Source organism: Cervus canadensis, unplaced genomic scaffold, assembly GCF_019320065.1.
Source record: "Cervus canadensis isolate Bull #8, Minnesota unplaced genomic scaffold, ASM1932006v1 Scaffold_145, whole genome shotgun sequence".
NCBI classification, from domain to species: Eukaryota; Metazoa; Chordata; class Mammalia; order Artiodactyla; family Cervidae; genus Cervus; species Cervus canadensis.
Window position 1 is genome coordinate 459 of NW_025091527.1, and position 14,521 is coordinate 14,979.

Consider the following 14,521-nt stretch of genomic DNA (forward strand, 5'->3'; position numbering starts at 1 on the left):
CCCCTCCCTGGGACCACCCTAGGCTTGTTGTACACGGTCCCCACTGGGTGTCAGCGGCAGATGCGGGTGGAGAGACCCACTCATCCCTGTGGCCCGAATGGGACCCCTCCTCTCCTGTCCCACTTTCTACTTCCCTACATAAAGATGCTTCCTTCCAAATAAATAACTTTACCTCGACTCCTGTGTCAGAGTCAGCTTCTGGGAGGAACAATCTGAGATGGCTGGTTGGCGTTTCCCCAGCAAACACCCCTCCCTCTCCACTGCTGGGTGGGGGCAGCCCTGATCTTGTCCTGAGGAGCTGCTCCTTCACACGAGTTACAGCCCTGATCTGACCCACGATTCACCCTACCTTCCTCTCCCTGTGGGTGGGCAAGTGTCCCAAACCAGACCCACTGTTGGAATAGGAGATCCGAGTCCAGCGGAGCCAAGATGAACATGCAGGAGCTGCCCTGTGACTGGGGAGTCCTGATGTGGTCCCCACTGTGCCTCCCAGTCCTGGGGCTCGCTACAGCCTCTGTCCGTTTTCAGGCTGGTTCAGGCAGGCTCCTCAGGCTTCCCTTCAGTTCTGAGTGCTACACCGCCTGTTTTGGATATGCAGCATCCATGTCTTTATGAGTCAGAGTTGGTTTCTGTTCTTGCAACGCCAGAGATCCCCAAGAAAACCTCCAGCGAAGGAGGTTTGGTATCAAGGTGGGGATTCATGGAGGTTTCAGTTACATGGGATTGCCCCCAGAGCAGACTCTAAACAAGATCTCAGGTGCTGGTGGTTTGTAGAGTGGTGATCACAGGGACTAGGCCTGCCATTAGAAAGCCCAGGCTCTTAGCTCCAAGCCAGCCTGTCTACGCTCCGGTGGGCGCCAGGGCTGTGAAGCTGCGGTCTCGTCCCTGATACGCCATCATCCCCCTGGTGGGGGAGAGGGAAGGCGGGAAGAGAGACTGTGGCCCTTGTTTGCTACTTCATCCTGGTCATGGCACTTCCTTCCCTGAGCAACAGCTGAGGCCAGTTCCCAGTCTTTCCAACATCTGCAGAAGCAGCCTCACTACAGTCTCCTCAGAGACCTGGGTCTTCCAGGGCATCCTGCCAGGGGTGCTCACGCTCCACCTCTGGGCGGGGAGGGGGTGTTGTCCGTCCCCCACATCCAGCAGGCCTGCTAGTTTGATGCAGGTGCTTGGTCCATGTGGCACATTAGTGGTCTCTTCTGCTTTTCTATTTAAGAAGGTAATGCTTCTTTAAGCTCTTTTATAGTGCTTTTGGAGAAGAAAAAGTCTACCCACCCCAATATTCTTGCCTGAGAAGTCCCATGGACTGAGGAGCCTGGTGGGCTACAGTCCATGGGATCGCGGAGTCAGACATGACTTAGCAACTAAACAACAACAAATAGTGCTTTACACTGAGGTCTGTCTGTTAAAGTCACCAGTGGTGTTTCAGGCTGCACTGATCCGGGCTACTGCTTTGTGCTCCACTCGCAGGGAAGAGGCCAGGTAGAGCATCTTCAGCCGTCCCTGCAGGAGGTGAGGAAGCTGGAATGTCTGTGGACCAACGTCCCCCTTCTCCAGGTGAGCGTGGCTCTGGGGCACTGATCCCCTGGCATTTCTGTCTGTCGCACGTGAGGTCCTGTGCACCTCTGCAGCCAGAGGACACCCCAACAGAGAGAGCATGCCTGGTGTGTATGCTGACCTACGGGGCTGTCCAAGGAGAGAGATACAGGGGAAAGGTTGGAAAACTGTTTTTCTGCCAGATCATAGGCTGTTCAGGCTCTTTTATATTAATAACTACTCAACTCTGCCATGTTAGCATCAAAACAGCCACAGACAACACAAAAGCAAATAGGTATGATGGCTTCCAAGAAAACTGTATTTAAAAAACAAGAATATTTGCATTTATATACCAGGCAGGGGGCTAGATTGTGTCCTGGGCTGTAGTTTGCTGACCCCTGCTGTAGGGCACACGCACCAACAAGGTCTCATACAAAATCCAGCTTGCATCAGAAGACACTTCTTACCTGACATCGCTCCTGGTTTCTTCCCTTCCTTTTTCATGTTGGAAAATTCCATTTAGTTCTCTCCTTAACTTGAAGCTTTATTATAAGAAAGAACCTCCGAGCAACCATTATGATCAAGTTTATCCTAAAGTACTATATCCTGGACTTGTAGTTGGACCATTGGTGGTGAATGAAGTCACCACCACTCAAGACTTGTGTGGCACTTGGCACATTGATGACGAAGAGCATCATTTAAGTACCACAATTACTGCAAATGCTTGACTCTGATCCCTCATGCTTGGATGAAAGCAAATGAATGCCACAGAGAAGCCCTGCTGACCTGTTTTACTCAAAGAAATGGGGTTTTGAGTGGAGACGTATATTCTATCAGGAGATACATCCTTAGTCAATAACTCGCCTTCACCTGCATGCCAATGTGCTTGTGACAGGGAGTTCCCTGGCAGTTTATCTGTCACCTGTGGCCAGTTCCAGGACACAGGGGCAAAAGAGAAAAAGATAAGTTGTAGTCTCTGTCTTCCATCCAGCGTGGAGTAGCCCATGGCTGTCCGCTTGTGTGAACCGGGACATCTTTCAGGGCACTATGACATGAGACTGCCATGCTGGGATGGTGAAGGTAGGGTGGCCTGAAGCCATCCAGGTGGGCACTGGTGACAGTTCACTTTAGAACTAAGGAGTTCCCAGCCTCATTTGGCTGTTTGGGCATCTAAAACCCTGTGGGCTGAGATTTCTAGTCACCCCCATCCCATCCCAAACCACCCAGGACTGAATATTAGAGTCTTCATCTCTGGGGCTGAGCACATTTCTCCATCATCAGTTTATTCTATCCCCAGATTGACAGTGCATGTCTTCTAAATTCTAAAAGAAAAATGAAGCTGGCAGGCTAGCTTGGAAAATTTGCCTCAGGTCAGATTTTGATTCCTGGCTTATAAGCTCAAAACCAAATTCAAATTCTTTGAACCCAAAGAAAGGCAATTAAATGCACAAGAGACTAGTGGACCAACTCAAGCAGGAGTTGATTAATTTGTAAAGCAGAGAGGGAGCCTCTCTTCTAGACATCCAGGTGCTGGTCACCATCTCTCCCTTGCCAGTGTCCTTGGGAAGCTGAGTAAGGTACTGGGAGGCTGTGCGTGGGCTTGAACTCACCATTGGCAGGTGGAGGGGTTTCCAGGAGAGCACCTGGGGCGGGCCTCCCTGTGCCCGGTCCTCAACTGACGTCAGCTCTTCAGAGGCTAGAATCCCCCATTACACCGGCCTCTGTGTTCCCCTACACTGAGCACTCAGATGCTGTCCCCAACTTCCATCATGACTGCATTTCCTAAGCTCCCAAGTGCTGGATGCCTGTCCCCCCCCATCCCGCCCCCGCCCACAACTCAGTCCTTCTTTGACAGAAGACCACATGGCAGCCACAATCAAATCACCTTCACTGGCCCAAGACCCATCCTGTGCTCATGGTTACTGCAAACTCCCAGTGTCTTTCAATCCCCTTGTCCTCTCCCACAGCCAGTGTCTCTAATCTTGGCATTCTGAGTTCTAGAAATTTCTATCAAATTAAACTCTTGGCATCCAAAAACTTACTCTGGCTATGAGTTCACCAATCCTCCTAATGCACTTTTCTCTCTAAATAGGAAATGCTTGGCTGCGTTTCCCAAAGGTTTTGTAATGTGTGGTTCTCAGGCGATGCCAACCCATGAAGGCATGCTCTCATGAAAACCACTCTTCGTAATTTATAAGTGATGGCAACAATGATGCGTGGTAGTAACTCTAAGAATTATCAGTTTTTTTTTAAAATATTTTATGAGCTCAAAAAAAAAAGAAAAAAAATATTTTATGATATGACTATTTTTAAAGTCTTTACTGAATTTGTTACAATATCACTTCTGTTGTATGTTTTGGTTTTTTGGCTCTGAGTCATGTGGGGTCTTAGCTCCCCAACCAGGAGATCAAACCTTCAACCCCTGCACTGGAAAATGAAGTCTTAACCACTGAACCACCAGGGTAATCCCAAAAATTATCAGTTTTTAAACTTTATCTTTGGGAAATCATTCTTTGGACTTAAGTGTTGAAAAGCGGTGTTCAGTCTGTGACAAGATCAGGTTGGACCTTATGCCTTTCAGTATGTGTTTTCAGCCACAGGGTTTTTTTTACAATTTTACTAGTTGGGTTTTGTAAGTAGTGGATCACAGTACAAAACTGAAAATTGTTTTCACAACAAATATGATAAATGTAAGATATTTGTTTTTTCTTTCTTTTTTTTTTTTTTAACAGTCAAAATTTTATGTATTTATGCATTGGACTTTAGGTTTCTAGAGGCAAGTACATTCATTCAGTAAATATTTACTGATTGCCTAAGATTTTACTAGGCATTAGTGGAGAAATGTGAGAATACAAAGACAGTTATATTCTCTGCCCTTAAGACATTTACAACTGAGTTGGAGACACATAAATGCATACAAATACATTTTATTGCTGTGTAACAACTATGCTAATTCGCTTCTTTGCAACCCCATGGACTTTAGCCCTCCAGGCTCCTCCGTCCATGGGATTCTTCAGGCAACAATACTGGGTCCATGGGATTCTTCAGGCAACAATACTGGAGTGGGTTGCCGTTTCCTTCTCCAAGATATTTGTATTTTTATGAATAACTCTCCAGATTTGCTAGAATAGTGTGTGGTCACATGGGTGGAGCCAGTTTGAGACACTTTTCATGAACAGGTTGCCATGTAAATCAGTATGTAAGAATATGTTTTAAGGGATTATCAAGTCCTCTCTGTGGTAGAGACCCCGGTGCTCACAGAGGATTCTACTAGTGGTCCTGTTATCTCTCAGCTGCTTCCTGTGTAGCAGCGTCATTGACCAGGACTGGCCAGCACACATAGGTCAAATGACTTGCGTGTCTCCTTCGTACTGAACATAGAAGAGGGAGTGAGTCTCCATGGGTTCTTTCTCTCGCCTACCGACCGTCACAGCCTCGTGCTGTGATGACAGACCTGAGGGTGAAGGTTGGAGCAGCCTGAATCTCTGAGTCACTGCATGGCAATCTATGGTCTTGGGGAGTTACCCAGTTCCTCCATGAAATTTGTGTAAATGATAAACACACCTTTGTTGTGTGAAACCTCCGAGATCTGGGGGCTGTTTTACTGTGGTAGAACTTGTCTAGTTGGCGAATATATTCTAGAAGAGTGTTCTGAAAGATCTTTGACCATGACTCCAATAAGAAATGTATTACACTTTCTGAGCCAATACACTCAGACACGTACACACACACACTTCTGGGAAAAAAATCAGGAAACAATTGTTATCACTAATATGCATGATTTCTTGTTATGCTATCCTATTCTACTCCAAAATGCTGGTTTTAACTTCCTAAATTTATATGACAACTGCCAATGGGGTATAACCTGAGTCTGAAAAATGCTGCTATAGATCATAATTTGCGTACAATTTATTTGCTAATTCTAAATCTCTCGTGCATATTTATGAAAGCAAGCTTTTTAGCTCTTTCTCTGGCAACTTTTAATTTTCTCTCCCAGAATGGATGGAAGTGTTTTTATGTAATACATATCACATCCCACATAATATCTGCAAGGTAATGTTTTATTTTTGAATCTCCTAATTTACATCATGTATTTTTAAATTTACTTATAAAATGTTGTCACAGGGAATAACAATGTTAACGTGATTATTATTCACTTATTTTCTTTTTTTAAAATAAATGTCTATAAATAAATATCTCTTGCATTAGAATCAGGATATCACAAAAGCCTCACTAGCTGAACACATTTTGGTGTTAACACTGGTACAAATAGAGACCAAATATTTTTAAATAGCACTATATATATTTTATGTACTGTATACATATAATATCAAAACTTGCTATTTCTATTAAGAAGCTGATAAGTTACTCTCTAATTTCATAAATTAGACTACAACTGTGCAAATATGGACAATTATTTTGTATCTGTGCTGCTATATAAGATACTTAAAGTTTATACAGAAAGGTGCAAAATTACAAAGATGAAGTAATGAGAATTCATGAACATTTCACCTGAATTTCCACTTGCCTTTTTCTTCAGCCAGAATCATTTTGATATCCTCTGACTATGCTTTTAGAAATGAATGTGGTATCTGTTTCTTCAGTAAATACACATATACACATTTTATGTATATGTGTGTATATACAGTTATACAAGTGTATATAAAGATATATACGCATATATACACGTGATTAGTCTACATATGTATATATATTTCTGTGTGCACTTAAACACACATGCACACTTAGTGTCCTTTGGTTTACTTTCAGACTGTTAATGAGAAGTGAAATTTCGATGATTTCCATTTATTTTTGCTTTAAGGCTAAACTGGTTTAAAAAGACCTTTGCAACATATAATAAATTTCTTTTAAAAATCATAAATATATGACATCATAAAGCATTCTATAGAGAAGATCATATGGTGTTAGAGAAGGTAGAAATCCATGCCAACATGGGAGAAAAGAACGTGGGTTTTCCAGGCTTTTCTGCCTTCAAGGAAGGGCCCTCTGGCTCTGTGTTGCCAACTTAGAAGCGAGGAACTCCAGACTGCTCCCACGGGAAGGGAGAAATGTAGCCAGAAGGGGTGGATCAGTTCTTGGGAATCAAATCAAACCAGCACATCAGTTTGGGGGGTCAGGTGGGCACTGGTGAGCTATTCCTTGGGTAGGAGAACAATGTGACAGCCTCTCGGAACACCTTTCTACTTGGTGATGAGATGCTGTCTCTGGGGGTGACGGGGGAAGGGGGCATGTCACCTTTGGGTTGCAGGTTAAAGCCCCTCCTGGACCGCTTGGCTGCCACACCTGTAGCTGACTGTAGCGCTTTCTGTGTTAAGGGCTTCTGCCTCCTTTGGGTCTCAAGTTACGGGGAGACGAGCTGACTTTTCCCCCTTCGGTGGGAAGGGCTCCATACAAATGGGGGTTCCTGTGAAGTGGCTACCCACCTCTCCAAACCTGACCCCTCACCCTCACACACCTCTTCCAGAAGAGAGGTCATTTCCCCAACTCATCAACTGCAGAAGTTGTTTTCCTCCAACCGTGTATGGAAAGCTCTCGAAATGCTCACCTTCTCTCCCCTCCATCAGATTAAGCAGCCCCAGAGCAGCGTCGGGAAGGAACATCCCTGTGCTAAGAACTACTAAGCTACTCTTTCCTAGATGTGTCTCCATTCTGCCTTCCCTTTTTTTTTTTTTGTTTGAGTAACTATAGGAGGAGCCCCAGAAAACTGAGGCTGGAGACAGGCTAGGCACACGGAGAGTAACTGGGGCATCTCCCAGAGTTTATCATAACTCAGAGCAGTGGCCGATGAAAAGGCAGCCAGGCCACTGAGATCTTATGCCTATTATACTGGCAAGCCAGACAAGCTACAACGCTGACCATGGTGATAAGATTTCTTGTGTTCATGCTTTTGGACTCTCTCCTCACTATCTGGTAACTAGGGGACCTTTCGATTAGTGCCACCTTCATTTACATCCCTGGAAAAGCTTCCTAAAAGTCAACACATCTTTTCCCAAAGGATTTACAGCATCTGGGCTTTAAGAGACTCAGAGCTCACCTCTGTCATAAACCTGGCTCCTCCTCTTATATAACGGGTCCTCCCTTGAGATCATGAATAAAACGTCCTTGGAGTCCCCAGGCCTGACTTATTTAAATGCATTCTCTTAAGAAAATGCATAGTGCTTCTATGGAATTCATAGCTCTTCTATGAAAGAAATGGAGGGGTTGGCATGATATCACCAATCTGGACAGAAATGAAGAGCTTGGAGTCACAAACAGGACAGAGGTGTGGGTGGGAGCACTGTATTTGGGGCACAGAAAAGAAAATTTGCCTCCATAGGAATGAAAAGAATCACTGACAGTGAGCGAAGCTTCAGATCTAGACGTGGGCGTGGCTGGTGTGGGGGGAGGTCACTGCTACGCTCCTGGAGGAGGCGGTGGGGATGGGGGAGGGGGCCGGGCACTAGTCCTTGCCAAGGATGCTCTTCAGGCTTCTCTGCATGGCCTCGTCCAGCTCTTCCTCCAGCTCCTCCTTCTCGGACATGGCCAGCTTGGACTGGTGACCCCACACCACCTGGTCAATGTAGGGGGCACTCTGTGTGCTGTACAGCATCAGCGTCCACTCCTTCAGCACCCCCTTCTGGGGCGCGCTCCCCACGAAGCCCAGCTCCAGGGCCCAGGTGCCCTGGGTATCCTCCCCCCAAGTGTGGGTGGTCATGAAAGGCCACTTGTCAAAGCCCACCTTGGCGTCATAGTCTCAGGTGCGGTGGCTCAGCAGGATGGGCTTGGTGCCCATGGGGGACGTCATGTTGATGTGCAGGTCCCCTCTCCTGGTCACGTTGACCGTGATGACCGCTTGGACATGCTCCAGGTAGGGGACAAAGTTTTCCTTCCCCTCACATGTGTCAGTTGTGAATGTCAGCACCAACTTGCCAGTGGTCAGAATTTTCCTGAGGGCAGAGTGGCGAGGAGACACGGTGAGGGGTGGGGACTGTATCCCAGGGTTTTGTTTTTGTTTTTGTTTTTTTAATTTTTGGCTGCATCCAGGGGCATGTGGGACCTTAGTTCCCCCACCAAGGATAGAACCCATGCCCCCTACTTTGGAAGTCAGAGTCTTGATCACAGGACTGCTGGGGGATTCCTATCCCAGGGGTTTTGAAGGCCACTCTAGGGGGTGGGGAGAGCATGGACTCTGGGGTTTATTATTATACCAGCTGTGTGACCCTGAACAAGTCACCTACAGTCTCTGATCTGTTTGGAAGGGGGATGCAGCCGATACAGTTGACCCCCTTCCCACTTCTCCTAGGTCTCTGCTGGGTCCTCTTGCAGCTGAGGCCCCTGTGGACCCTGATGGCAGAATGTCAGGGATTTGATCTGGAAGGAAAAACCCTAACCAGTGATTGACAGGAGGAGGTGAGTCAATACAGCCTGCGTTCCTCACTCCTGGTGGGGACGACTCAGTGTCCCCGGTGGGGTCGAGCCTAGTTGCCCAGGGCAGCGAGGTGCCAGTCAGCGCATCCTCTGTGTCTTCTCTATTGGGTTGCTCTCTCTCCCTGTCTACATTGCCTCCTCCTCACCTGTGTCTCCTGATTTCATCTTTCAGAAGAAAAAATAACTGTCAGCACCCAAGTCCCACTAGGGCAACTGAGAGTGGAACGGGAGCTCAGATGTCTTTCTTTTACAGCACTAAGTACTTTGATAAAGAGAAATTATTGCTGAAATGATTGTTATGACTATCGTAACAATATGACTGCAGCTCAGAAGTGACTGGTCATGGCCACACCTGACCGGTATGAGGTTGAGCACACCCTCCTTCACTCTCTACTGAGCTTCTGCTATTCAGGTCAAGTGTTAATGTTGATTTCCAAATTCACTTAAAATCCAGAGTTTGCCACAGCCTTCAGGGGCTTCCCTGGTGGTTCAGATGATAAAGAATCTGCCTGCAATGCAGGAGACCTGGGTTCGATCCCTGGGTGGGGAAGACCCTTTGCAGCAGAGATTGGCAACCCACTCCAGTAGTCTTGCCTGGAGAATGCCCATGGACAAAGGAACCTGGCGCGCTACAGTCCATGGGGTTGCAAAGAGTCCGACATGACTGAGCAACTAACACTTTGCTCAAGGAGCTGAGTGGGCAGGGGAGGGTGGGGGCTGAGCCAGACAGGTGCTCTGGGAACACGCTGGTGGCGGGGTGGGCCAGGCTGCCTCTGCTCACTGACTTGGATGGTCCAGCGCAGATGCCTCACAGCCAGTTCTATTCTTCCCTTTTATTTTAATCAAGCACCCTTCACGGACTCTCCTGATCAAGTCTCTTTAGAGAATTGCTTTTCGAGCTGCCTGCTTCTCTGGGAAGATGAGCACTGAGGAGACTCATAAATCTGACAGTCGCCACTCAGCAGCTCCCATCCCGTTTCCGTGCAGCCCGGAGTAGACTTGGCCACTGCCAGGGGGCCATGGAGCCCTGCAGCCTGCCTGCAAGAAGCTGGATTCCTGGCAGTAAGGGCAGCTTCTGCCAGAGGCCCAACCGGCCTGGGCGCTGCCCTTGGAGCCTCCCTGCCTAGCCTCTGAGTTCTTCCAGCATGGCATCTGCCCCAGACCTTGTTCATCAGCACCTGAGATCAAGTTCAGGTGGGCGGTGGGCAAGGGGACAGAGGGCACTCGGAGACCAGAGCCCTTCCAACAAGGCCCGACCTCCCCCACCCCAAATTTCCCTGACTGGTCTGACCGCCCTATCACCTATCACCACTGTTTAGATGCCTTCCTTGTGCCCAGGTGAAACTGGCTGATTAGTCATTCATTCATTCATTCATTCCACAAATATTGATCCCGTGACTGCTAAGTTTTAGTCCCCGAGGACACACCAGCAAATGGGACAGGCTAGTTTCCTGTCCTCCAGGAGCCCAACTGAGTTAGTTCTGAAAGTGCTCTCAAGGGAGGGGCTATATACGTATAGTTATGACTGCCCCGGGGCTTCCCTGCTGGCTCAGATGGGAAAGAACCTGCCTGCAATGCAGGAAGCGTGGGTTTGATCCCTTGGTGAAGGGAATGGCAACCCACTCTAGTGTTCTTGCCTGGAGAATTCCATGGACAGAGGAGCCTGGCAGGCCACAGTCCATGGGATCTCAAAGAGTCAGACTCGACTGAGTGACTAACACTTTCACTTTTCCTGACTGACTTGCCTTGTTGTCTGGCAGAACCCTACATGACGTTGTACAGGATATATTCTCCAATTAAATAATTTTTTTAAAAAAGAGGTCTCATCTTTCCTTTCATTAAAATAATGCTTCTGAGAGCACCCACAAAATTTAGTCTTCTGGATCTTATCCAAAATCTCAGAAATCAGAACCTCTGAGGAGTGGGGCCTTTAGAGATGTATTTTTACACACAAACCAACACATTTCTATATACTTTCTTTTTCTATTATTTGTTCACACTGTGTGGCTTGTGGGATCTCAGTTCCCTAGCCAGGGATCGAAACTGGGCTCCCTGCAGTGGAAGCACCAAGTTCTAACCACTGGATCACCAGAGAAGTCCCTTTTTATTTTCCCCTAAGAAATTTCTACATATTTTAAAGTTTAAAATTGCTGTCATAGTATATGTGTACATGTGTATTTTCCTGAGAATAAAACTGTTGCAACAGAAGATCATTTGGGAAATGTAAATTCTTGATGAATTTGTATAAAACCCTGTAAGAAACATATAGGTCAGAACATCTATATATATAGTGAGATGAATTTAAACTGATCAACTGAAACATAATAAAAGATTTTCCCAGATTTAAAAAAAAACAATGCTGCTAACACTGGGTAAGCTCCCAGCTGGCTGTGAGCCACTGAAACGGTCACATTTCAGGGCCTCGGAATCCTTAACTAACATGAGGGCATCAGACGGCCTATTTCCAGTGTTGGCTTTGGCTCCAAATTCCAGCAAGTATCTGGATTAGGACAGGGTGCTCAGTGCATTTGGAACTGGGAGGGAAACGGTCATTCATCCCGGCATACGTTCTCCATCTCCCTCCCCACTCCCTCCAAAAGCACAGAGCATGAGGATCAACAGAAACCCAGTCTTCCTGTCCAGGGCCATTGTGGAGAACAAGGTCTGATGTTAACACAAACCACGACTAAGCGGAATCCCAGTGCTCCTTCTCCTCAATACTGCAGTTGTACCACCTTTCTGCTGATTGGGAACATAAGCCAAGACGCAGCTAACTACATCCTGCCCTTGTCACACTGCCCACGTCCCCCACCTGCTGTGGCCCAGAGCCTGCAAAGGCACAGATGCTGTAGGGCTTCCCCTTAGCAAAGTCCCTCTTTGTAAATCTCTCCCTCTTGGCAATAAGGGATGGAAGTTCCAGGCTCCAGGGCTCTGGAGACTGGATACTCTGCAACTGCCTAATGCTACAGCTCTGCCTGGAAGCTGGTTATCCCCGAATCAAATCCAGTGAATCTCGGCTGACTGTATGGGCTATGTATCTGGGTTGCACAGGAAAATCATTTGTGGGACATTTAAGACCAAACTGCTCCGGCCACATCTCAGACTAAGTAAATCAGAATCTCTGGGAGGGAGACCCAGGCTTGGGAAATTGTTAATATTTCTCAGGTCATTCCAGGAGACAGCTGAGGTTGAGAAGCAGGTTCTTTATGAATGAAGCTCTCACGAGTGGAAGAGAACAGAAAAGAACAGCAGTGTGACTGTAATATGGGGAAAGCATGTGTGTGTTATGTGTTGGGTTGGAATGCAAAATGTATTTCTCACTGACAGTCATGGTCAAAAAAGTTGGAAAAACCTTGCACTACAGTTCTCCTCAGAATCAAATGATTCAAAGAACATCACTCACTTGATAAAATCTTGTCATGGGCAGGTTTCATTGGTTCAAAGCTTTGAATGAGAGTCAGAAGATGCTAGCGATTCATATGCTCTTGAAATATAGACTTTCAGTTTTTAAGGAGAAAGTTTCAAGGAAAGTCAATGCTTATTTGAGAAATTTAAGAACATATTTATTGTGGACATATGGTCCCCTGGACATACAGACTAGGTGAACAGTGTGAAATTGCCTGACACTGATTGTGGCTGAAAGCTCAGTGCTTTGGTAGAACAGGATTCTGAATCATTTACCCCAAAAGTGTTGATAAACGAAGAGCTGCTAACTTCAGGGTGATCAGAAGGCTAGCTGGCAGGTGGAGTAGCTCTCACCTTTGCACGGGGTTCTGCAACAATAATGTGCTATGCTTCCTGAAGGACCCCATTAGACATTTCTACATGGATTTACTCTTATGGGGCCCATGAGAGAGAAAGAATGTGTCAGAATGAGGATGTTCTCATTTCTAAACTAAATCAGAGCAAGGTCTATATGCCAGCGTCAGAATTTGTGACACTGGTTGACAACCATTTGCTTATGCCTGAAAAGTAACACCGAGTCCCTCCTAGTTTTACATTCTGAGCAACTTCTGAATTGATCGAAGGCATGCATATGTGCTAAATCGCTTCAGTCATGTCTGACTCTTTGTGACCTCAGGCTCCTCTGTCCATGGGATTCTCCAGGCAACAGTACTGGAGTGGGTTGCCATGCCCTTCTCCAGGGAATCTTCCCAACCCAGGGATAGAACCCACATCTCTTATGATTCCTGCATTGGCAGGCAGGTTCTTTATCACTAGCACCACCTGGGAAGGCCTGACAGAAGACAGCGTGTTAGTGCTAGTAATTCAGTTGTGTGCAGCTCTTTGCGACCCCTGAAGCCTGCCAGGCTCCTCTGTCCATGGAATTCTTCAGGCAAGAATCCTGGAGTGGTCTGCTATTCCCTTCTCCAGGGGATCTTCCCGACCCAGGGATCGAACCTGGGTCTCCTGCATTGCAGGCAGACCCTCTCCTGTCTGAGCCACCAGGGAAGCCCCATTGTGTAAAACAGGGATCTCACAACCTGCTTCAAGCTTTAACCCTACCACGGCAGCTCAAGGGTTGTAGGTGACACCTATTAACAAAATAAATGTACAGAATATCTACAGTATGGAAGTCACTGTGTTCAGTGTTACAGGCAAGGAATAGGTCATGCTTTTAAATAGTTTATATAAGAGTTGGAAAAGTAAGACGGATCTATGGAAAAGCACTATACAGTGAAGTGATTCTGTAAGCATCTATTGAGTGTGTATCATGTCCAGGCTTTGCACTAGTTCTGAGCAGGCTGTGGAAAGGTCTCAGAGCCTATAGTCTGAGGGGGCAGACAGACAGAGAGCTCAATATTTAAAAAGGGGGGAGCTGAGCTCCCTCCCTGTCATGCCAAGGGAGCCAACAATGGGGCCCCAGAGTTATCCCAAGGAGAGCATCTCACAGAACGTGGACCAGCATCAGAACCACGTGGGGACCCATGACAAACATGGATTCCTGGTCTCAAGCTCAGGTCTCCAGCATCGGACCTCCTGGAGGCTGTGGGCCTGAGGATGCACACTTAGGACCGCACCCAGGTGATGCTTCTGTACATGGGGTTTGAGAACACGGGTCTGAGATGGCAGTTCACAGCCTCAGCTGCACGTGTGGACAGCATGAACACAATGATGACGTCAGACAGGACCCAGAATTGTTGCTTCCATGGACCTATCCATACCTCTGCCAAAGGCTTGAAGGATCCAGAGGCAGGAGAAGGCAAGTATTACGCAGGTGATAAACTTTAAAAAGCACAGGCGGTCCAGAGCCCCGGGTGTTAGGGAGGGAGAGCCAGGGACTGAGGCAGGAGAGAACCACATATTAGGACATCGGAACTTTATCTGAGGAAAAGACACAAAGGCAGAGGTGCTTGAGCTGACCTTTAGAAACATCATCCAGAGAAGGAATTAGGACGTGTGGGATTGGAAGGCAGTAATATTCAACAGCAGTATGGAGGAATCTCTCAGACATAATGTTGAACCAAAATGCCCATACTGATACTTAGGTGATGGTCTGTTTCCTGATTTGGGTGCTGGTTACTTTGATGTGTAAGGCTTCCCTGGTGGCTCAGAT

General features: G+C 46.9%; 1 long non-coding RNA gene across 1 annotated transcript; it reads left to right on the forward strand.

Annotated features, from left to right (window-relative positions):
- The first annotated feature begins 1,270 nt into the window (after nucleotides 1-1,270).
- On the forward strand, nucleotides 1,271-14,113 carry LOC122436525. Its single transcript, XR_006268035.1, has 3 exons — nucleotides 1,271-1,557; nucleotides 8,840-8,946; nucleotides 13,926-14,113. It is a non-coding gene; the product is annotated as an uncharacterized LOC122436525 (long non-coding RNA).
- The last annotated feature ends 408 nt before the right edge of the window (nucleotides 14,114-14,521 follow it).